Source organism: Macaca thibetana, chromosome 7 (assembly GCF_024542745.1).
Source record: "Macaca thibetana thibetana isolate TM-01 chromosome 7, ASM2454274v1, whole genome shotgun sequence".
In the NCBI taxonomy this organism is placed as follows: domain Eukaryota; kingdom Metazoa; phylum Chordata; class Mammalia; order Primates; family Cercopithecidae; genus Macaca; species Macaca thibetana.
Genome location: NC_065584.1, coordinates 160,215,537 through 160,239,203, shown reverse-complemented (window position 1 = coordinate 160,239,203; position 23,667 = coordinate 160,215,537). Strand labels below are relative to the sequence as shown.

Here is a 23,667-nt window from a genome sequence, read left to right as displayed (position 1 = left end):
GGTGGGGAAAGCTTTGGGATTGGGTGGCTTTGATAGAGAAAAGAAGCATTCTCTTCCCTCGGCTATTCCTTCCACAAGAGACACTTCTGTAGTCTCCAAATACAGTAATACAACAGCCTCTGGGCCTCCCCTTGCTGCCTATAGACACTTCTCTCTCAGTGCATCGTCAGAACCCATCTTTCTGCCAGGGTGCCAAACATCTTACACTATAGTTCTGGGCCTGTGGGCCTTGTGACCATGCTGCCTGCACATTCTGCTGTGCACATCCAAGAATTTTACCCAATTAAAAGTCTTAAACTGTTTGTTCCGTCTCCCCACCCCCACTTTTTAAAATTACTACAGCCACATGTGAAGGTCCTTTTTTGCATTTACCCCTTTGTGTCCTTTGCTGAAAATGACCTGCCCCTCCACTTCTGCTGGATGAAATCTTTAAGACCCAACTTAATGCCACCTCCTCCATGAAACCTTTCCCAATTTTCCTTCAGCGAGAAGAAATCTCTCTTCTCTGAGCTCCTATTTACATACAAACTCCTATTTTCATACACATTCCTGCCTTGACTTAGTTCTTTACGTAGAATCTCCTCGGCTGAATCTGGAGCCCTTGGAGGAGTAGAGTAAGCATGTCATCCAGTCTGTATTTGCACCCAGCAGCAGGTACGGTATGAATGTCTGCCTCACCCACAGTAGGTGCTCAGACAAGTGCCTGTTGCCCGCGGACGCAGAGCTTCCCGTTTGCATCACTCATTTTTAGGCGCCTAACAGAGCGGACCGAACACGGTTAGGTCACACAGCCAGAGGGGTCTGCCCACTCCAGCCAGTGGCCAGGGTGCTCCTACCCTCCTCTCCTACCTAGCTCCAAATGGGTTGTGTGTGTGAAGGAAGTTGGGGCCGGGTAGCCCCGCTGGCTCCTCCTCCGCGTCCACCCAGCGGATCTCCGAGTCCCAGAAGGCCTCCCTCCAGTCCGAGGACCTCAAGAAACTTGAGTCGGCGGAAAGGGAGCTATAAGGGCCTCTACCACGGATGCGTCTCCCACTCGCGTTTAGTTCAATTAATTTATTTATATTTTTTGGAAGGAGGGGGCGTTCAATGAAGGGGAAGAGGCGGGGCGAAGGGCGGAGGCGGGCCCAGGGTGACTGACGTGAGCGCCGGGGAGCCAATAGCCCGTGGGGGGCGTTCCCCCCCATTCAGGACTCCTCGCCTGGCTCGGAAGGTATGTTAAACAGCTGCTTTTAATTTGGTCCCCCCAATCTCAGGCGTTTGGGGGGTTAGTCCGCCGGCCGCTCGGTCTGGCCGGCCCGACGTGGTGTGGGCCCCGTGGGCCCTGGGACCGAGCTGAGGGGAGGCTCGGAGTTCCGCGGCCGAGGTAGGCGAGGGACAGGCCAGGAAGGAGAGCTCTTGGCGCCGCCCGCTCGCCAGTGTGTGTGTTTCCCAGCCGGGCCGGAGCCGTGGGGAGGGGGTGGGCCCGGCCTGGGGTCGTCCCTGCGCCGGCCGTGTTGCCTAGTTTATCTCACCGAGCAGTCCGTTTCGGTAGGTTTTGGCGGCGGACTGGAGAAGGGGCGGGCAGGAGACCCCCAGTTCCTGTTGTGCCGTTTTTTAAAAAAGAAAAATATTAGAAAGAAAAGGGAGATTCCGCACACCGACTAGAACCGGGCCAGAGCTGCGGCGTGCGGGCTCGGCAGGGGGCGGCGGCTTGAGCATGGTCGGCGGGGCCCACTAGGCTCGCGGAGCCCGGAGTTGCTCGAGAGCTGGAGTTAGCGAGCGAGCCGGGGCCCGCGGCTTTCCTGGCTACCCACGCTGGACAAGGGCGGCAGCCGCCTCGAGGGTTTTGTTTCTGCCTGCAAACTTGGAGGGGGCGGTGGGCGCGCTCCGGAGAGGCGCGGGCACTGTGGGCCCGCGGTTGTTATGGACTCTGGGGGCGGGGGCAACACTGGACTTGCGGGAGGGGCGGCCGGGGGCGGGAGAGGCCACCGGAAAGATCCCCTGCGCCTCGCCGCTAGCCCCGCGAGCTGCCGGGTTTCCAAACTCCCTGGCCTTGGCGGTCGAGTCAGCATTTGGTGCCGGCACCCGGCAGGCCACGAGCCGGCAACGAGCTCGCACCGGTGGTACGGAAAACCCCCAGAAACTCGGCGGCTTCGCCCCGCGGTCCCGGCTGATCCCCTTGCAAACATGGAGCTGCCTGCTTCCCCGCCCACCCCAAGGCGGCGGCGGCGACTGCTGCTCTCTTCCCCTCCCCCGGCCGTGCCGCCGCCGGGCTCCCCCTTCCTGCGAGATGCCGCTGCGGACCGCTCGGCGCGGATGGGGCGGGGGCGAGGGCGCGGGCGTGTGCGCGCCCACGAGGGGGTGGCCTGAAAGGGGCAGTGAAGGTCGGAAACTGGGAAAACAGTCTCCACGCTCGGAATCGGGAAAAGGAAATGCATCAGCGGGCGGGGAGGGGCGCGGGGGGCGCGCCTGTCAGCCGGGATGGCGGGCGGGTAGGCGGGGCGCCGGCGGGAACCGTCCCGGCCGGGCGGGGCGACGCCGGGAGAGGCGGCGCAGGGGCCCAGTCCACCGAGCGCCGGGCGGCCCCTGCCTGCACTCCTCGGCCCAGACTGTTTACTATCTACTCCGCTGGTGGCTGGTGCAACCCGCCTGGAGGGGAGCTGAGGGGCGGGCCCGTTTCCTCTCTCCCACCCACCTCGGGCTCGCCCGGAGGCCCCGCCTTCTCTTGTCTTCCACTGGCTGGACGAGACTCCCTTTTTTTCCCCTTCTCGGATGTGGATTGGATGACATTCTCCCGAGCTCCGCCTATCGGGAGGCCGGGCTGGAGTTTAAGTTGCTAGGATTTTTTTTCCGCGGAGGGAGGAGGGATGGTTCTTGCGGCTGACGCGAGGCGCAAGGTCCCGCCCCCGCCTCGGATTGGTGGGACGGGTAGCCCGGCCTCCTCCGGCGGAGAGAGCTCGGAGGGGGAAGTCCAGCCTTGTTCCCCGCCTCCCTCCTTCGCTCTTGAGCGCGCTCCGCACATGTGTGAGGCCCGCCTAGCTCCTTCGAACTGCCCTCCCGCCCGGAAGTCCTAGGCTCGGCGCCCTTGGCGAGGGGGGCGGGGAGAGCCGAGAAGCCACACAAAGGTTCCACCGAGGCTGGAGACCTGGTAGCCTTCGGGGTGAAGCCAGGGGATTACAGTGCGGAGTGGATTTCGGGAGCGAAGCTTCGTAGGTTCTGCAGGGTTTGAGATCTGCCCTTCGGGGCCGGGGCCAAGTACTCAAGTTCTAACCCTGTCGCTTGGCTATTTCCGCGCCCTTTGACTTCCCTGAGCTTAAGCTCGAGAACTCTGCAGACGCTGGAAGTGTTTGTTCTTCCCTAGGCATGGTAGCAGCTGTCCTTAGTTGGCTGTATCCGAGACTCTGACAACCTAGTACCCTGGCCTCGGGCCCTTAGGCGAGATCCAGCGCAGGTGGTATCCTGTGTTCACGGGAAGTCGTGGGCAGCCTAATGCTGGCTTGGGTTCTGAGTAGTTCTTGATACCATGGTGGGAATGCCCTGTGCTACTCAGTCTAGTGGTGGAAGGCGGAGCAAAGTAGCCTTGGGTCAGTTCTGCTGGAGTGCCGCTTCCTCCTAACCTGGGAGCAGCTTGGCCCGGGGGTCGCTTTGTTGGTCTGACTTACTTTTAGACTTCTGTCCTGGGGCAGGGTTTGGCTACTGGCGAGGCTGCTCCCAGCTGTCGGCTACCCTTGGAGTTCGCAATTCGCTGCTGTTCTTTCGCGGCTCGAAGCCATCGTTGGAGTGAGGCCCACCTGCTGCCAGAGCTCGTTCCTGGCCGTTTCCGCTGGATTGCAGAGGGAGGACAGAGTTGGACCTAGGAGTGGGTTCCCTGGGCCTGTCCCTTGGGGTCTTAGCTCTCCGGGAGGAGGATTCTACTTCTTCGGGAGAGCGGTAACAACGTAATCCCGTCCCCTCCTGGCGCCGAGAGAGCGCCCCCCAAAGTAAGGTCAGCGTCAGGCCCACGCCCTATTTGGTGAATAAATAAAAGCAAACTAGGAATTGAAAGCATTTTGTCTCACTGTGCGTTCGAGGCACTGTTACCTACACAGAGAGGGCACAGGGACCATTAACACTCCTGGCTAAGGAGAAGGTGAACAGCCGTTATGTCCCCAACTACGGAATTTTTATCCTTTCTCTGAGTGTGGCATGTTCCAAAGGTTAATTTATGCTATGGCCTGTTTTGGTCCTTTTCTCTTCTTTCTCAGTTCTGAGGATGCCTACAGATCCACCCGGGAGATCGTGAGTACCTTGTGCCTCACGCTCCGCCTTCCGGAGGCTTGCCAGGGCGGTGGCTGTTAGGGCCCGCCTCTCTTTTGGTTATCTCCGCCCTCTTAGGACTGCACATTCAGCTCTAAGGAGTGCGCTGGCAACCCTTGGGGTTATGGGTTATTTCTCCGCCTAGGTCTCCAGACCTTAGTTCTGTACTCTACTTGACTGAAAGGAGTTGCCAGCTGCTCCGGATATTTGTGTTTACAAGGACGCAGTGTGTAGAATGTAAACTGCAAAGATAACTGGATAGGGAGGATGAGTTCGCATTCTCATTTTTTTTGTAAGAGAGTCCGCCGGGGTGGACTGCCTTTCCTTCAAATCCTAGGATGTGGAGTCTCCGCTGATGAGCTCCGCTCCCCCTCCTGTCTCGGGCCCTGGAACTCCGAGCTTCAGTCTCTAGTGTAAACATTCCACAAAAGGACTGCTAAGGTTCAGCCTCCTCGCCCAGAGCGGAATTAAGTTCCTTCCTAGACGGGCGCCCTGGCCAATGGAGGGTCCTACCAGTGCCAAGATAGCCAATCCAACTCTTGGGGCGGGGCCTGGCCCGGCAGTGCAGTGGGCGGAGCCTGTTTCACTTACAGACATTTTACCCCACATCGGTTACTTACCTTACTGGGGCGGTGGGAGAGCCAGGGGTAGCCTTCCAATGCGATGACCGGCGGAGGCGGGAGCCAACTTGTTAGGCCTGTGGCTGAGACGCTGCGGGGCGGGTTATGTGGTGTCCTCCAATGAGACAGGAAGAGCTTCCCCGCTTCCTCCAATAGCGTTGTGGCTCGGGGGTGGGCTTCAGCAGTCTGTCTCCAATAGGCGGGGTTGAGTTAGGGACGCTCCCCGCCAATAGGGGCGTGGAGAAGGTGAGCGGCTCCCCCTCCCCTCCCAGTCGAGGGGGAAGGGGCGGGAAGTCATAAGGCAGGGCTCGGTGATTGGCTCAGTCTTTGACGGGCGGGTATTGCGTCCTGTGTTGGAACGAAGCTGAGTCTTCCCCCTGCGGGGCGGGGTCGGGGGAGTGGGCGGGATTTCCCGGGTAACAGAGAAGCGGCCGCGGCGGTAGAGGCGGCGGAGACGGTTTCTCCATCTTCCCCCCTCCCCTTCCCCCCTCGGAGTTTCCCTCCCTCCCTCCCTCCCTCCTTCCCAGTCTGGGCACCGGGGCCTGTGACCGCTTCGCTAGCGGAGAGGTAGCTGGCAGTCCGCTTCGGCGGGCCTGTGCCCCGCGCCGTTCTCAGGGCCTCCCTGCTGAGCTCGCGGCTCACGCCGAGAGGGACACGCAGTGACGAGCGGCCGAAGCAGCTTTGCGGTGAGAGCACGCTGGGCCGGGGGCCGGGCGGGAGCCTAGTGGCGGGTAACGCCGGACTCGAGGGTGTGTATTTTTAGGGGGGGCTGACCTCCTCGGCTTCCCGTAGAGCAGACGGGCGGGAGGTGTGTGGCTGTGTGAGGGGGGTGGGGGGCGGAGCAGGGTAGCTCTCCTCGCGGGAGGGGGAGGAGAGCGTAGTCCCGGTGCGCGCGGAGGGGGGCGGGCTCTCGCGCCGCCGCTCAGAGGCGGGGCCGGCGCGCGCGTGCGATTGTGGAGAAAGGGGCGGGGCCGGCTTCTCTCTGAGTGCGGTTTGCGGCCGACCACCCCCTCTCCTCCTCCTGGGGTGGGCGGGGCCTCGGGCTGGCGGCCGCGCTCTTGCCTGCTGGGGTCGGGGACGTGTAGGGGGGTCTCCCGCGTGTAGATTCAGGGCGCGGCAAGGAGGGGGCGTGAAGTCTGAGTTTCTCCGCCTTCTCGGGATCCGGTTGGCCGGAGGGGCCGTACTGATCCGTGATGCCACTCCCCTTGGCCGTCCCCCGCCTCCCACCCCGGCCCTGGGTTTCCGCCTCCTTGGCAATGAGGCGGTGCTAGGGAAAGCCCGCTGTCGGGTCTGGCTGGGAGTCTCGCCGCCTAGGTCTGCCCCGCCTTATGTCTCTGTGGGGAGGGAGGGGCTCCCGCCGACTGAGAGCTGCGGAGGTGTCAGGACTTACTCTTGTGGCTCGGTCATGCCTTCTGCCTGGGGCACAAGGGCCCTGTGCCGGAGCTGCTTTCTCTGTTTGCTCCATGCAGCGTGTCTGGCACCGTGCAGCTGGGAGAGTGGGAGCATGGTCACCCCCACCACCCTCCTGGTTGTATCTATTGGGGCGAAGTGCTTAAGGTCCTCTTGTAGGAGCGTGTGTGGCTGGTGCTGGAACCCTGTTTCCGCGGTGGTGATGGTCAGGGAGGGGCAGGGAGTCATCAGAGACTAGAAATGTGGCGGAGAGAAAACCTTTCTGGGGTTCCCTTGATTACCGTGGCTGTATGGGGCGGGGCTTCCTTTGAGCCAATGGGTGGTGGGTAGTAGACTTGGCGTCTGTTTCGGTGCGTTAGGACTTTAACCAAGTTAGCCTTGAAAAGGCAGTGGAAGCTCCTCCTCTTTACAAGGCTGAGATTTATAACAGGAAAGTTGGGATTTACATTTTAATCTCAAAACTGGTCTGTTTATAAAATAGTTTGTTTTTTTTTTTAAAGAAAAATTCAGACTTTGAATAAAACATTCTGATATCTCTGACGCTTGTAGTTTTGAATGCTTTCATTGTGCAGATGGTTCTACTATATAAACTTAGTTTCCCGGCCGGGTGCGGTGGCTCATGTCTGTAATCCCAGCACTTTGGAAGGCTGAGGCTGGCCGATCGCTTGAGGTCAGGAGTTCGAGACCAGCCAGGCTTACATGGCGAAACCCCATTTCTACTAAAAATACAAAAATTAGCTGGGCATGGTGGCAAGAGTCTGTAATCCCAGCTACTGGGGAGGCTGAGGCAGGAGAAATCACTTGAACCCGGGAGGCGAGGTTGCAGTGAGCCGAGATCGGGCCGTTGCACTGTAGCCTGGGCGACAGGAGCGAAATTCCGTCTCAACAAACAAAAAAAATTTGGTTTCCCAAAGAATTTGCTATTTAGGTAACTATAGGTGAGAAGTCTTTTCTTTCTGGTTTTATGTAATTATGTTCGATCATCTAGACCACTTTCTATTTATAGTATACATAGTACAGTGTTCTTGCCCTTTATATTTCAGAGTAGGGTGAAGTTGTGGATCAGGGTAGCCTTCTGTATGTGACTTCTGTAGCGTTGCTCTCCAGCCTGCATTGGAGAGTTGCCTTAGGACATTTCAAATCTAACTTATAGCAGAACCACATTAGATGAGGTTTTTGCTTTCACTTGATACATTATCTTTTCCTATTGAGAGAAATTATTTCAATATTTTTCACATTTTTCATGAGAAAAATAAACATGGAACCAATGTTTTTTATGCAGTAATGTCTAAATGAGTCTCTGGTTAATTATCTGAAGTGAAATTCTAGATTTGTGCTTTGGTTAGTAGGGCCTGAGTGGTGCCCTGTGCTGTGTTTATGTGAAAAGGGTAGGTTCTATCTTGTCTGCCAAGGAAGTTGCAAAAGCAACAGCATTTTAGTTTAGCTAATGATGGCTGTAATAGAATTGATGGGGAGACAAAAAATCCAGGTGTTTTTTTCCTGATGCCATAAACAGATAGTGGAGAACTATTGACCACTGAGGAAAATTTGGTCTACATATAGTAGTTCCCATGATTTGCAGTGCTGTATACTGGGGAACACAGAAGAGTCTTTAAGGATTCAAGTAAGAACTTGGTTTTGCTGTATTAGGAGCGGTTTCATAAATGCTTCATAATCTCCAGATAATTATTTTATATACTATAATGTTGCTCAGAGATAAATAGCTTAGAAAGATTGGCACTTCGTAATTAAGAGGGTTTTAATAATTTACATACAGAGAAAGACTTTTTTTCTTTTTTAAGGAAGGAGGTGTGTAGTAATTTGACAAGATTCCTGGCAAAGTATAATTCTTTTTACATCTTCAGTGTAAGCAGACAAGACACTGGAGAGCTGTGCATGGCAGATGTTAGTACCCAGGAATTTTAATTGGAATTAAAAGGTTATGTCTATGGCATTCAGTAGTTCAGCATAGTGCTTTTCAAGGCTTTCTCACTTTTCTGGGCAATTCCACCAGCCAAGAGTTTGTTAAGCTTTACTTTCTGTAGGCCTTTAAAAAAAAATACGTGGTATATGCTTTTTCAAAATACACCTTCCTTGCCTCTTGAATAATAAAAGATGATATTTATTGAGCACTTACTGTGTCACAGATACTGTGTTAGGCACTAGACTTATTTTTTTTTTTTTGAGACGGAGTCTTGCTCTGTTACCTGGGCTGGAGTGCTGGAGTGCTGGAGTGCAGTGGTGCAATCTCAGATCACTGCAACTTCCGCCGCCCGAGTTCAAGCGATTCTCCGGCCTCGGCCTCCATGAAGAAGAAGCTGGGGCACCACCACTCCCGGCTAATTTTTGTATTTTTAGTAGAGAAGGGTTTTACCATGTTGGTCAGGCTGGTCTCGAACTCCTGACCTCATGATCCGCCCACCTCGGCCTCCCAAAGTACTGGGATTACAGGCATGATCTACTGCACCCAGCCACATAATGTCTTTTCTTCGCATAATGTCTTTTTTTTTTTTTTTGAGACGAAGTCTCACTCTGTCATCAGGCTGGAGTGCAGTGGCATAATCACAACTCACTGCAGTGTTGACCTTCTGGACTTAAGCGACCCTCCTACCTTAGCCTCCCAAGTAGCTGGGATTACAGGTGTGTGCCACCACACACCCGGCTAATTTTTAAAATATTTTTAGAGAGATGAAGTCCTCCTGTGTTGCCTAGGCTGGTCTCGAACTCTTGGGCTCAAGAGATCCTCCTGCCTCAGCCTCTCAGAGTGCTAGGATTGCAGACGTGAGCCACTGTGCCTGGTCATTGGTGGCAATTTCTAACTGATGTATTTCTTATTTGCCCCTTTTGCTTTTGTTTTCCCTTCCCCCTTTTTGTCTTGTGTGCTTGTATGTTACCCATATTTTTCAGCATGACAGTAGACCCTTCATGAGTCTTCTTGGTGTCCTCCAGGGCTAGGCTTGCTGATATATGGGCTATTGGAGGATATGCAGGTCCACATCCTTTATTTGCAGTTCTGAAATGCAAGAATTTTTGTTTTTTGGTAAGTCTAGTTCCACAACTAATTTTGGGGCACAACCTGACCTGGGCTGTCCCGCATGATGCAGAAATGCGACTGCTTGATTATGGGGATCTACCCCAGCCCTAGCTGGGAGAGAGAGATGATACAGTATATGTACCATATTGCCTTTCTAAAATCCAGACAATGCTGATGACTCTCTAACGGGGATCTCTCCCTCTACCGTAGACTAATATGTCTAGTGGCCCGCTCAAGGTCTCCACTTGATGTCTCCTCTTGGATAACTAAGAGACATTGTTGACTCTTCTCTGTCTTTTTCATATGTGGTCCATCAGTAAATTTTATTTGCTCTATATTCAAAATACTATCCAGAATTAGACCACTTAGGATCTGCATCTCCATTGCCCTAGTCAGCGCCTGTGCGTCTCTAGCTTGGATTCTTTTTTTTTTTTTTTTTTTTTTTTTTTGAGACGGAGTCTCGCTCTGTCGCCCAGGCTGGAGTGCAGTGGCCGGATCTCAGCTCACTGCAAGCTCCGCCCCCCAGGTTCACGCCATTCTCCTGCCTCAGCCTCCCGAGTAGCTGGGACTACAGGCGCCCGCCACCTCGCCCGGCTAGTTTTTTGTATTTTTTAGTAGAGACGGGGTTTCACCGTGTTAGCCAGGATGGTCTCGGTCTCCTGACCTCGTGATTCGCCCGTCTCGGCCTCCCAAAGTGCTGGGATTACAGGCGTGAGCCACCGCGCCCGGCCTCTAGCTTGGATTCTATTCTCCTTGTTTTGTTACTGCGACTCTTAAATCTTTTCTCAACATAGCAACCCAAGTGATTCTTTTGAAACCTGTCATACCTTGTCACTTCTCTGCTTAAAACCATCCAGTGGCTTTCCATTTCAGTCTGAGTATTAAACCTGAGTCCTTATTAAGATATGTCTGTAATGGGCCAGGGCCTGGTGGTTCATGCCTGTAAACCCAGCACTTTGGGAGGCCGAGGTGGGTGGATCAAGAGGTCAGGAGAGCGAGACCATCCTGGCTAACACGGTCTCTACTAAAAAAATACAAAAAAGTTATCTGGGCATGGTGGCATACATGCCTGTAGTCCCAGCTACTCAGCAGGTTGAGGCAGGAGAATGGCGTGAACCCGGGAGGTGGAGCTTGCACTGAGCCGAGATCACGTCATTGCACTCCAGCCTGGGCGACAGAGCGAGACTCCATCTCAAAAGAAAAAAAAAAAAGAAAAGATATGTCTGTAATTCCGGCATTTTGGGAGCTGAAGTGGGAGGATCATTTGAGGCCAGGAATTTGAGACCAGCTTGGGCATTGTAACAAGACCCTGTTTCTATCAAAAAAATTAAAAATTAGCCAGGCATGCTGGTATGTGCCTGTAGTCCCAGTTACTTGGGAGGCTGAGGCAGGAGGATTGAGCTCAGGAGTTTTAGGCTGCAAACCATGACTGTGCCACTGTACCCCAGCCTTGATGACAAAATGAGAAGCTGTCTCGAAAAAGGAAAAAAAAGGAAAAAAACACCTGTAAGAACAAATCTGATGTACCCTCTGCCTGCCACCCTCATCCTAGTACCTCTCTGACTACATTTCTGACTAGTCCTTCTTTCGTTTTTCTTCAGCTACCCAGCCTTCATGCTGTTTTGGAAAATGTCAAGCACATGTGAGCCCTCACAAAGACATGAGGGTCTTTGGGTTTGCTGTCCCCTCTGCCTAGAAGGCTTTCTCCACTAATTTCTGCATGACTAGCTCCCTCACTTCCTTTACTCAAAAGTTACCTTCTCAGTAGGTATTCTCTGGCCATTCTTATCTACAATTTCAAAAACTCTTCCTTGCCTTTTGTTCTTGATACCTGTCACTGCCTAATATTCTAAATATTATACTTTGTCTGTTGTGTCATCTTTCACTAAAGTGTAAGCTTCTTGAGGGAAGGAATTTTTGTTTACCGTTGTATTTCCAACTCCTAAAACACCTGGTGCATAGTATGTGCTCAGTAAATATTAGAGGATGTATACACGAATGAATGATTTGGTTTCCACCACAGACAGACAAAGCAGTATGTTGAGCATAGTAGAGGATACATAGATGGTTAAAGATGTTATGTGCCCATGTTTGTGTGTTTGTATGGGAGCAGAAGAGCTAATGTGATGAAAGCAGTGTGAGAGTGACACATCCACCTGTCCTTTCAAGAGCCATCTTAAGTTTTATTCTTTGTAATGCTCTTTTTCTTTTGCTTTTCTTTTGCTTTCTCTCTCTCTCTCTCTTGCTCTCTTGCTCTCTCTCTCGCTGTCTCTCTCTCTTTCTTTTTTTTGAGACAAGGTCTCACTGTGTTGCCCAGGTTAGAGTGCAGTGGTACTATCTCAGCTCATTGCACACACACACATAAACACACCCAGCTTCAAGTGATTCTCCTGCCTCAGCCTCCTGAGCAGCTGGGATTACAGGCATGTGCCACTATGCTTGGCTTTTTTTTTTTTTTTTTTTTTTTTTTTTTTTTTGAGACGGAGTTTTGCCCTGTCCCCCAGCCTGGAGTGCAGTGGTGTAATCTCGGCTTGGCATAATCTCAGCTCACCGCAACCTCTGCCTCCCGGGTTCAAGTGATTCTCCTGCTTCAGCCTCCTGAGTAGCTGGGATTACAGGCCTGTACCACCCCACCCAACTAAGTTTTGTATTTTTAGTAGAGACAGGGTTTCACCATGTTGACCAGGTTGGACTCGAACTCCTCACCTCAAGTGATCCACCCACCTCGGCTTCCCAAAGTGTTGGGTTACAGGCGTGAGCCACTGTGCCCGGCCTAATTTTTGTACTTTTAGTAGCTCCTGATCTCAAGGGCTCCGCCCGCCTTGGCCTCCCAAAGTGCCAGAGTGCTGGGATTATCAGCGTGAGCCATGGTGCTCAGCCCCCCAGGCTTAAGTGCAGTGGCACAATCATGGCTGACTTCATCCTCAACCTCCTGGGCTCAGGTGAGCCTCTGACCTCAGCCTTCCAAGTAGCTGGGACTAGAGGGGCATGCTAACATTAGCTTGCCCAGCTAATTTTTGTAATTTTTAAAGAGACGAGTTTGCCCATGTTGCCCGAGCTGGTCTCGAAATTCTGGGCTCAAGTAATCTGCCCGTCTTAGTCTCCCCAAGTGCTGGTATTGTAGGTATGACTCACTATGCCCGGCCTCTGGCCTCCTTTTTAATTAAAAAAAAAAAAAAAATTTTTTTTTTTTCCTTTTAGAGACAAGGTCTTGTTATGTTAGTTCAGGTTGGACTTAAACTCCTGGGCTCAAGTGATCTACGCACCTAAGCCTCCCCAAAACATCAGACTATATGGATGTGCCACCATACCCTGCTTATAATGCTTTGTTATTTTTTATTTTATTTTATTTTTTTAATTTTTTTTTTGAGAGCAGCAAGTTCTCATTTTGTTCAGGCTGGACTTGAACTCCTGGCCTCAAGCAGTCCTCCCACCTACAGTGTTTCTCTGTAATCTTCCCTCTGCTAGGATTATGAGCCTGACCCTCCCCTACTATTAATACTTAAATTTTTGTTTTATTTACTTTTTCTGTCTTTTATAAATTTTTTTTTTCTTTTTTCTTTCTTTTTTGAGATGTAGTTTCGCTCTTTTCGCCTAGGCTGGAGTGAAGTGGTGCAATCTTGGATCACTGCAACCTCCACCTCCCAGGTTCATGTGATTCTTCTGCTTTAGCCTCCCGAATAGCTGGGATTACAGGCACCCACCACCACGCCTGGCTAATTTTTTTTATTTTTTTTGAGACAGTGTCTCGCTCTGTCGCCCAGGCTGGAGTACAGTGGCGCGATATCGGCTCACTGCAATCTCTCCTTCCCAGGTTCAAGCAGTTCTCCTGTCTCAGCCTCCTGAGTAGCTGGGATCACAGGTGCCCACCACCATGCCTGGCTAGTTTTCTGTATTTTTAGTAGAGACAGGGTTTTACCACATTGGGCAGCCTTGTCTTGAACTCCTGACTTCAGGCGATCCACCCGCCTTGGCCTCCCAAAGTGCTGGGATTCCAGGCATGAGCCACTGCACCTGGCCTTATAGATATTTTGAAAGATTAAATTTCTTATATTAAACAGAGACAGGGTCTCACCGTATTGCCCAGGCTGGTCTTCCTGGACTCAAGCAGTCCACCTGCCTCAGACACCCAAAGTGCTGGGATTACAGGTGTTAGCCACCATGCCTGGCCTAATACTTAATTTTTTAAAAAACTTTTTGTTTGGAAATAATTTTAGACTTCAAAGAGAGTTGCAAAAATAATACAAATAAGGGCCCTATAATCTTCACCTAGATTCCCCAAGTGTATCTTTTAAAACCACAATACAATGATCAAATCAGAAAATTAACGTTGATAACAATTATTAATACATTTTGAATTGAACTAAATAATTTCCTGTTCACTTCCTACCTATGGTAGTAAGAAATGTCTATGTAACATCAGTGTCATTGAACTCTGTATTGCCCAGATTGGTCTCAAACTTCTGGGCTCAAGCAGTCTGCCCACCTCGGCCTCCCAAAGTGCTGGAATTACAGGCCTGAGCCACCCCACGTGGTCTGGACTCAATTTTAGTTTTGAGTTTTTTTTTTTAAAAGCAGTACTGACTACTTGTAAAGATGTATATTTCATGACTTTTATTTATTGGAGGTCTTCAAAACAGCAAAGAGAAAATTTATTTTTATTTTTAATATTTTTTTTAGATGGAGTCTTGCTCTGTCCCCAGGCTGGAGTGCAGTGGCACAATTTCGGGTAACTGCAACCTCCGCCTCCTGGGTTTAAGCGATTCTCCGGCCTCAGCCTCCCAAATAGTTGGGATTACAGGTGTGTACCACCACACCTGGCTAATTTTTGTAATTTTAGTAGAAATGGGGTTTCACCATATTGGCCAGGCTGGCCTTGAACTCCTGACCTCCCAAAGTGCTCGGATTACAGGCATGAGTCACCACGCCCAGCCTGAAAATTATTTTTTTTCCAAAGTAATAAACTCACTTTAGCTATTACCACTTGTACATCTAAACAATGTTATGGAGTTTTACTGATCTTATTTTTCCTGTATATTGAAATATTTTGGTATTTCATCATCCTAGGAATTATTTCATCATTACTCATCAATTCCCAAATATGCTAAAAAGGACTAAAATAATATGACAAAGGGAGAATTACAGAATTGCTTAAAAGGATATGCAGTAATGAAATAAATCATTAGTTTTACACGTCCGTTTTTAGAGATGGGGCCTCGCTTTGTTGCCTAGGCCGAAGTGCAGTGGTACGATCATAGTTCACTGCAGCCTCAAGCTTCTGGGCTCAAGTGATCTTCCCACCTAAGCATCCTGGGTAGCTGGGACTATAGGTGTGCACCACAGCCCTTCAATTTTCTTATTGCTTTTCCTAAAACTTAAAGCAACTTTTTTTTTCTCTTTGGATACACGGTCTCACTCTGTCATCCAGGCTGGAGTGCGGTGACGCAATCTCAGTTCACTGCAACCTTCTCCCAGACTCAAGCAATCTTCTCACCTCAGTCCCCCAAGTAACTGGGACTACAGGCATGTGCCACCACACCTGGCTAATTTTTGTATTTTTTTTGTAGAGAGAAGGTTTTGCCATGTTGTTCAGGCTGGTCTTGAACCCCTGGGCTCAAACAGTCCACCCACCTTAGCCTCCCAAAGTGCTGGAATTCCACGTATGAGCCATCATGCCCAGCCTACAGCATCTTTCAAGAAAGTATAAAAGAAGTTGGGAGATACCATCTTAAGCATTATGTAAGATGTTAACATTTGGAGAATCTAGGGGAAGGAGTACATGGTAATTTTTATACTATTTTTCAACTTTTAAGGTTTCATTGGACATATTTAAAAATCCATACTTTTTCGTTTTCCTCCTATAATGGCAAAGAGAAGAAAACTGACCATAGAAGACATTTCGGAGGAACTTGTAGATGAATGCTGTGTGACAGTAGTACTCTATACTGTCAGGATGATGGTAAAGTTATATAAACCAAGTTGTAAAATACGAGTCTTCAGCCAGGCATGGTGGCGTGCACCTATATTCCCAGCATCTTGGGAGGCTGGGACAGGAGGATCACTTGAGCCCAGTACTTCAAAACCAGGCTGGGCAACATAGCAGGATCCTGTTTCCACCCATATACATATGTGACTGTACCCTAGATGAGTTTAGAATATGATTTTTTTTTTTTTTGAGACGGAGTTTTGCTCTTGTTGCCCAGGCCGGAGTGCCATAGCACAATCTCGGCTCACTGCAACTTCTGCCTCCTGGGTTCAAGGGATTCTCCTGCCTTAGCCTCCCGAGTGGCTGGGATTACAGGCATGCACCACCATGCCTGGCTAATTTTTGGTATTTTTAGTAGAAGATGGGGTTTCTCCATGTTGGTCAGGCTGGTCTCAAACTCCCAACCTCAGGATCTACTTGCCTTAGCCTCCCAAAGTGCTGGGATTACAGTTGTGAGCCAACATGCCCGATGGTGATTTTTTTAATTTTTATTTTTTATTTTTTTAAAGAGGGGATCTGTCTCACTATGTTGCCCAGGCTGGATTTAAATTCATGAGCTCAAGCTGTTCTCCTGCTTCATTACCCCCAGATAACTGGAACTACAGGCACCCAGGTAGAATGTGATTTTCTTTTTGTAAGAATCAGAACTGGGCTGGGTGCAGTGGCATATGCCTGCAATCCCAACTTCTTGGGAGGCTGAGGTGGGAGGATCACTTGAGCCCAGAAGTTTGAGACCAGCCTGGGCAACATAGTGAGATTCTATTTTTAAGAAATGAAAAAAAAAAAAACCACTGCACTTTGCCAAAAAGATGTATGATAGTATTCTTTCATCTTTCAGGATATTTGTACACCAAAAACTTAGTTGATGCAGTTTGTAAATGGACACGTGCCAAAGTTATGTATATGTATGTAGATGGTTAGAATGAAAAAGTATGTAAAAATGAAAAAAAAAATTGGATTTTTTTTTTTTTTTTTTTTTTTTTGAGACAGAGTCTCACTCTTTTTGCCCAGGCTGGAGTGCAGTGGCTCGATCTTGGCTTACTTGCAACCTCTGCCTCCCAGGTTCAAGTAATTCTCCTGCCTCAGCCTCCCGAGTAGCCGGGACTACAGGTGCATGCCACCGTGCCTGGCTAATTTTTTGTATTTTTGGTAGAGATGGGGTTTCACTATTTTAGCCAGGATGGTCTCTGTCTCCTGACCTCGTGATCCACCCACCTTAGCCTCTGAGAGTGCTGGGATTAGAGGTATGAGCCACTGTGCCCAGCCTGGATTGTTCATTCTGATTGTCATTTATTAGTCTAAAAATGAGAATGCTTACGATTATGGAGCAAAGAAGATGACTGTTCTCTCCGACAAAATTATGAAGTGAGTTTTCAAAGTATTTCATTTGATGATGCATGGGCAGAAAGGGAAAAAAAGACCAGAGGTGATAAGCTAGAACCAAGCGTAGTGGTGTGTACCTGTTTACAGAGTGGAAGCCAAGTGTAGTGGTGTGTACCAGCTACTCGGGAGGCTGAGGCAGGAGGATCGCTTGTGGCCAAGAGTTCAAGACCGGCCTGTGCAATGTAGGGAGACTCTGTCTCTAAAAAAAATTTTTTTTTAATTAGCCACTCTGTAGTCCCAGCTACTCAGGAAGCTGAGGTGGGAGGATTGTTTGAGCCCAGCAGTCTGTAATGAGCTATGATCGTGCCACTGTACTCCAGCCTGGCAATGGAGCAAGACACTGTTTTTTGTTTGTTTGTTTTTTGTTTTTGAGACGGAGTCTGGCTCTGTTGCTCACGCTGCAGTGTAGTGGCAAGATCTCGGTCAACCTCCACCTTCCAAGTTCAAGCAATTCTACTGCCTCAGCTTCCTGAGTAGCTGGGATTATAGGCGCATGTCACCATGCCCGGCTAATTTTTTTGTTTTTTTAGTAAAGATGGGGTTTCATCATGTTGGCTAGGCTGGTCTTGAGCTCCTCACCTCACGTGATCCACCCGAGTTGGCCTCCCAAAGTACTGGGATTACAGGCGTGAGCCACTGTGCCCGGCTGACCCTGTTTCTTTTTCTTTTTTCTTTTCCATTTTTTTTTTTGTGAGACAGAGTCTTTGCTCTGTCACCCAGGCTGGAGTGCAGTGGTGCTATCTCAGCTCACTGCAAGCTCTGCCTCCCAGGTTCACGCCATTCTCCTGCCTCAGCCTCCCGAGTAGCTGGGACTACAGGCGCCTGCCACCATGCCTGGCTAATTTTTTGTATTTTTAGTAGAGACAGGGTTTCACCGTGTTAGCCAGGATGGTCTCAATCTCCTGACATTGTGATTCGCTCGCCTCAGCCTTCCAAAGTGCTGGGATTATAGGCATGAGCCACCGCGCCCGACCCCCTGTTTCTTAAAAGAAAGAAAAATGTATAGAATGGCTATGTTCCAGGTTCTTGCATGACATTTGATGAGTAGTTGGTTGCATTTTAAAGGATGTTGCACATTTTGGATATTTATATCCCCCAGTGCCCAGGAAAGTACGGAATAAAAATTTAGATTTGCTACTTAAGGCTGGGCACGATGGCTCACGCCTGTAATCCCAGCACTTTGGGAGGCTGAAGCGGGCAGATCACTTGAGGTCAGGAGTTTGAGACCAGCCTGGCCAACATGGCAAAACCCTATCTCTACTAAAAATACAAAAATTAACCAAGTGTGGTGGCACGCACCTGTAATTTCAGCTACTTGGGGGGCTGAGGCACGGGAATTGCTTGAACCTGGGAGGCAGATGTTGCAGTGAATTGAGATTGCACCACTGCGCTCCAGCCTGGGTGACAGAGTGAGACTCTATCTCAAAAAAAAAAAAAAAAAAAAAAAAGGAAATTGCTACTTACATTCTTATTAAAATAGTAAGTAATAATAATATTTTTATTTTTTATTTTTATTTTTGAGAGGGAGTCTTGCTCTGTTGCCCAGGCTGGAGCGCAATGTCGTGACCTTGGCTCACTGCAACCTCTGCCTCCCAGGTTCAAGTGATTCTCCTGCCTCAGCCTCCAAAGTAGCTGGGATTACAGGCGCCCACTACCACGCCTGGCTAATTTTTGTATTTTTAGTAGAGATGGGGTTTCACCCTGTTGACCAGGCTGGTGTCGAACTCCTGACCTCAGGTGATCCGCCCGCCTCAGCCTCCCAAAGTGCTGGAATTACAGGTGTGAGCCACCACACCTGGCCTTATTTTTTATTTTTATTTTTATAGACTCAATGAGCATTATGGTATCAGAACAGCTGTAAAATTTTGAGTCAGAAGAGTTTTACACATCAAACTTGACAGTAAACCAAGAAAGGGATGAAAGGGGACCAGGCGTAAAAAAAGAGTTCTAAAAAACTCTAGGCCAGAGTGTCTGGCCAATGTGTAATGGTATAATGCAGGTTAAAGGTGTATCATATGCCGTAAAAGAAGCATTGATGGTCGAGTGCAGTGGCTCACGCCTGTAATCCCAGCACTTTGGGAGGCTGAGGCGGGTGGATCACCTGAGGTCAGGACCTCCAGACTAGCCTGGCCAACATGGTGAAACCCCATATCTACTAAAAATACAAAGATTAGCCGGGTGTGGTGGCAGGTGCCTGTAATTGCAGCTACTTGGGAGGCTGAGGCAGGAGAATCACGTAAATCTAGGAGGCAGAGGTCCCAGTGAGCCAAGACCACACCATTGCACTCCAGTCTGGGCAACAAGAGTGAAACTCCGTCTTAAAAAAAAAAGCATTGATGTCGTTCCATAACCAAGATGACTGTCCTGGACTACCTTTGTATAATTTGTCAAGCCACAGCCTAAGATAATCCCACCAAAGCTCACAAAAGATACATGACAAGGCCGGGAGCAGTGGCTCACGCCTGTAATCCCAGCACTTTGGGAGAGTGAGGCGGGCGGATCACGAGGTCAGGAGATTGAGACCATCCTGGCTAACACGGTAAAACCCCGTCTCTACTAAAAAAAAAAACACAAAAAACAATTAGCCGGGCGTGGTGGCAGGCACCTGTAGTCCCAGCTACTCAGGAGGCTGAGGCCGCAGAATGGTGTGAACCTGGGAGGTGGAGCTTGCAGTGAGCCAAGATTGCGCCACTGCACTCCATCCTGGGCAACAGAGCAAGACTCTATCTAAAAAATAATATACACACACACACACACACACACACGACAGTTGGGGTTGTGATTAGATTTAGGTTTCTCAACTTTGGCACACTGTTGACATTTGGGGCCAAATAATTTGTTGTGAGGAGACTGTCATGTGCATTGTAGGATGTTTGACAACATCCTTTTACAATACCTGTGAGATGTCAGTAGCACTCCATCCTCCTGAGTTGTGACAACCAAAAATGTCTTCCATCATTACTACATGTGCCCTGGGGAGGCAGAATCTCCCCTAGTTGAGGACCGCTACATTAGAAGAATGTAAAAACTGAGTTCAAAGGAGGCTTGGATATTAGATCTAATGGTGTCTTTTGAGAAGAGCTGGTTGTTAATTTTGTGAAGTAATAATTCTAATCACTATAGGAAATCTAAATAGAGTGCCTTTCATTCTGTAATAGATTCTTTCTTAGCAGATTTTAAACCAGAGGTGGACTTTTGGACAAATTTTGAATTAGACTACTCAAATTTGCACTGGGTTGAAGTTACATTGACTTAATAACTTTGATAGAAGTTTGCTTTTGAAGAGAAACTTTCCATTATATCAAGGGTATGCATTTATAAAAAATAAGGAGTATGCATTTATTTATTTATTTATTTATTTTATTTTATTTTTTGTTCTAAGAGTATGCATTTAAACAAACTGACTGGGATAGACTTTTGTTTTTTTGAGACAGGGTCTTATTCCATCACCCATGCTGGAGTACCGTGGCATAATCACAGCTACCTATAGCCTCGACCTCCCAGGCTCAAGTGATCCTCCCACCTCAGCTTCCTAAGCAACAAGGACTACAGGCTCTCACTACCATGCCCAGCTAATTTTTAATTTTTTTTGTAGATATGGTGTCTCACTTTGTTGCCCAGGCTCATCTCAAACTCCTGGACTCAAGCAATCCTCCCACCACGGCCTCCCAAAGTGCTAGGGTTACATATGTGAGCCACTACACCCAGCATCCCACCCATTTTTTGTTTGTTTGTTTTTGAGATGGAGTCTTGGTCTGTTGACCAGGCTAGAATGCAGTGAGTGATCTCGGCTCACTGCAACCTCCACACCCTGGGTTCAAGTGATTCTTGTGTCTCAGCCTCCTGAGTAGGTGAGGTTACAGGCACCCACAACCACACCCGGCTAATTTGTTTTTCGTATTTTAGTAAAGACAGGGTTTCACCATGTTGGCCAGACTGGTTTAGAACTCCTGACCTCAAGTGATCTGCCCGCCTCAGCCTCCCAAAGTGCTAGGATTACAGGTGTAAGCCACCATGCCCAGCCCCCACCTTTTATTATAACACATGGCCAGGTGACTTTTAGGACCTGTAGTTGTTTTTTTGTGTGTGTGTGTTCGGGATCTTCCTCTGTCACTCAGGCTGGAGTGCAGTGGTGCAATCTTGGTTAATGTAACCTCCACCTGCTGGCCTCAAATGATCCTCCTCAGTCACCCAAAGTGCTAGGATTACAGGCACAAGCCACTGTGCCCGCCAGGTGACTTTTAAATGTTCTGCTGCCATTATTTAGTCTTCTCTCCATAGTTTCTGTACGTCAAAGTGCTTTTTTTTTTTCTTTTTATGTTTTCATAGACTAGACTTCCGATAGTACTGTAAACTCCAAATTTGAAACAGTTGGAGACCAACCATGTTGGCTAAAGCAGGACTTGACAATACTTTTGTGACTGACTTTGTGGTTCCATCGTTTGGTTTTCAAATATTTTATATTCTAGAATTACACTGTACCCCTCTGCAAGCGTGGTTTTATGATCTGTCCAGTGTTTCTACTTTAGATTGGTCATATATTCCAAGGAGGAAGAATTCAACCTCTTGCTCCTTTAGCTAGGTATGTGACCTTGAACAAGTTATTTGAGTATCAGTTTCCCTCAAAAGAAGAGGGTTCTGACTGGTCGCAGTGGCTCATGCCTATACTCCCAGCATTTTGGGAGGCCAAGGCAGGAGAATTGTTTGAGGCCAGGAGTTCGAGACCACCCTGTGCAGCATAGCGAGACCCTGTCTGTACAAAATACAAAAGTTAGCCAGATATGGTGGCGCTGCCTATGTCCCAGCTACTCGGGAGGCTGAGGTGGGAGGATTACTTGAGCCCAGGAGATTGGGGATGCAGTGAGCCATGATTGCACTGCTGCACTCCAGCCTGGTGGACATAATGGTATACTATTGCAAAAAAAAAAAAAAAAAAAAGGAGGGTTCTGGGACTGCCTATCTGACAGGATTCTTGCGAGGAGGATGTCAGCTGATAGCAGTCATATATGGAAGACTTGGCTGTTGTCAGGGAGGAAATCTCTGACTCAGTGCTGGACTTCTAACCCTCCGCACAGCGCCAGGTATGACGTACACACTTGCTAATTACTTGTGGGATGAATGACTTGGCAAAGATTGTAAATAACTATTGCCTATACTCTAAACTTACTATAACATTTTAATTTCATGCTCTATACCCCTGTGTTCTAATTCATTTCTAATTTGCAAGATGTAGCTGATTATTTACCTTTATAGAGTCTTCCCAAGTGTACATGTCTGTACCCCTTTCCCAATTTATAGTACTTATTTTTTCCACTCAGGAGCTGGTTTGTATTGTTGGCTTTTCTTCCTGTTTTTTTTTTTTTTTTTCCTAACCCTCAGAATCTGTGGATTTTTTTTTCTAAGACTTTATCAAGAAAATTTCCAAATATACAACAAAGTTGATAGAATTTTAGTAAATATAATGAACACCCATATACACACTACCTAGATTTTACCATTATCATTTTTCTACTACTTGGTTTAACATATGCGTGTCCACCTATCCATCCCTCCATCAATGAATCTAATTTTTTGATGTATTTCAAAATAAATTGCAGACATTAGTATTCTTCATCTTAGTACTTGAGCATGTTTATCATTATCTAGAGTTTAATATTGTTTATAGCATTTTTCTTTTTTGCCCAGGCTGGAGTGCAGTAGCAAGATTTCAGCTTACCTCAACCTCCGTCTCCTGGGCTCACATGATCCTCCCATCTCAGCCCCCTAAATAGCTGGGACTACAGGTGCATGCCACCATGCATGGCTAATTTTGTATTTTTTGTAGAGACAGTCTCGCTATGTTGTCCAGGCTGGTCTTGAACTCCTGTGCTCAAGAGATTCACCTGCTTCGGCCTCCCACAGTACTGGGATTACAGGCACTTTGTGAGCCACTGTGCCTCGCTAGCATGTTTTTTCTTTTTCTTTTTTTTTTTGAGACGGAGTCTCGGTGTCTCACTCTGTTGCCCAGGCTGGAATGCAGTGACATGATCACTGCTCACTACAACCTTGCAAACTCAACTTCTGAGGTCAAGCGATCCTTCCACCTCAGTCCGTGGAGTAGCTAGTACCATAGTTGTACACCACCATTTCCAGCTAAAATTTTTTTTTATTTTGTAGAGACAGGGTCATCCCATTGTTGCCCAGACTGGTCTCGAGCTCCTGGGCTCAAGCCATCCTTGAGCCTCAGCTTCCCAAAGTGTTGAGATTACAGGCATGAGTCACTGTGCCCAGCCACATTTTTCTTTCGATGCAAATGTTGCATATAATAAAATGTACAAATCTTTAGTACGTTTTGTGTGTGTATACATACATGAGATCATGCTATATGTATTCCACAGCTTACTGTTTTCTTCTTTTTTTTTTTTCTTTTTTTGGAAATGTAGTTTCACTCTTGTTACCCAGGCTGGAATGTGCAATGGCACCGTCTTGGCTCACCTCAACCTCTACCTCCTGGGTTCAGCTATTCTCCTGCCTCAGCCTCCCGAGTAGCTGGGATTACAGGCATGCACCACCACGCCCGGCTAATGTTTGTGTGTTTTTAGTAGAGACAGGGTTTCTCCATGTAGGTCAGGTTGGTCTCGAACTCCCGACCTCAGGTGATCCACCCGCCTTGGCCTTCCAAAGTGCTGGAATTATAGGTGTAAGCCCCTGTATCCGACCTAGCCTGCTGTTTTCACTTAGTATGTCTTAGAGTTCATTCTTTGTACTTGTGGATAAACCCTGATCTTTCTGATTTCTACACAGTTTTGCATAATATGCATGAACATGTTTATTTAGCTATTGATATACATTTAGATTTTCATACTTTGCTGCAATAAATATACTTGGCAGATGTGTAGGATAGAGACCTGAAAGTGGAATTGCTAGTTTTAGTATTCCAAAATCTAGTATGTTTTAGTGTTCATTATTTATATTTGTGG

General features: G+C 48.5%; 1 protein-coding gene across 4 annotated transcripts in view; it reads left to right on the top strand.

The window, feature by feature from the left end:
* The first annotated feature begins 1,144 nt into the window (after positions 1-1,144).
* SIN3A (SIN3 transcription regulator family member A) overlaps positions 1,145-23,667 on the top strand; it is an 89,958-nt gene continuing 67,435 nt past the window's right edge. The window contains exon 1 of one of the 4 annotated variants that reach the window (XM_050799835.1): positions 1,145-1,210. The gene's annotated coding sequence lies outside the window, so the exon portion shown is untranslated. Of the gene's footprint in view, positions 1,211-3,029; positions 3,189-5,304; positions 5,582-21,610; positions 21,790-23,667 lie in introns of those variants that run through there. The other 3 variants (XM_050799837.1, XM_050799834.1, XM_050799836.1) reach the window with 3 other exon arrangements.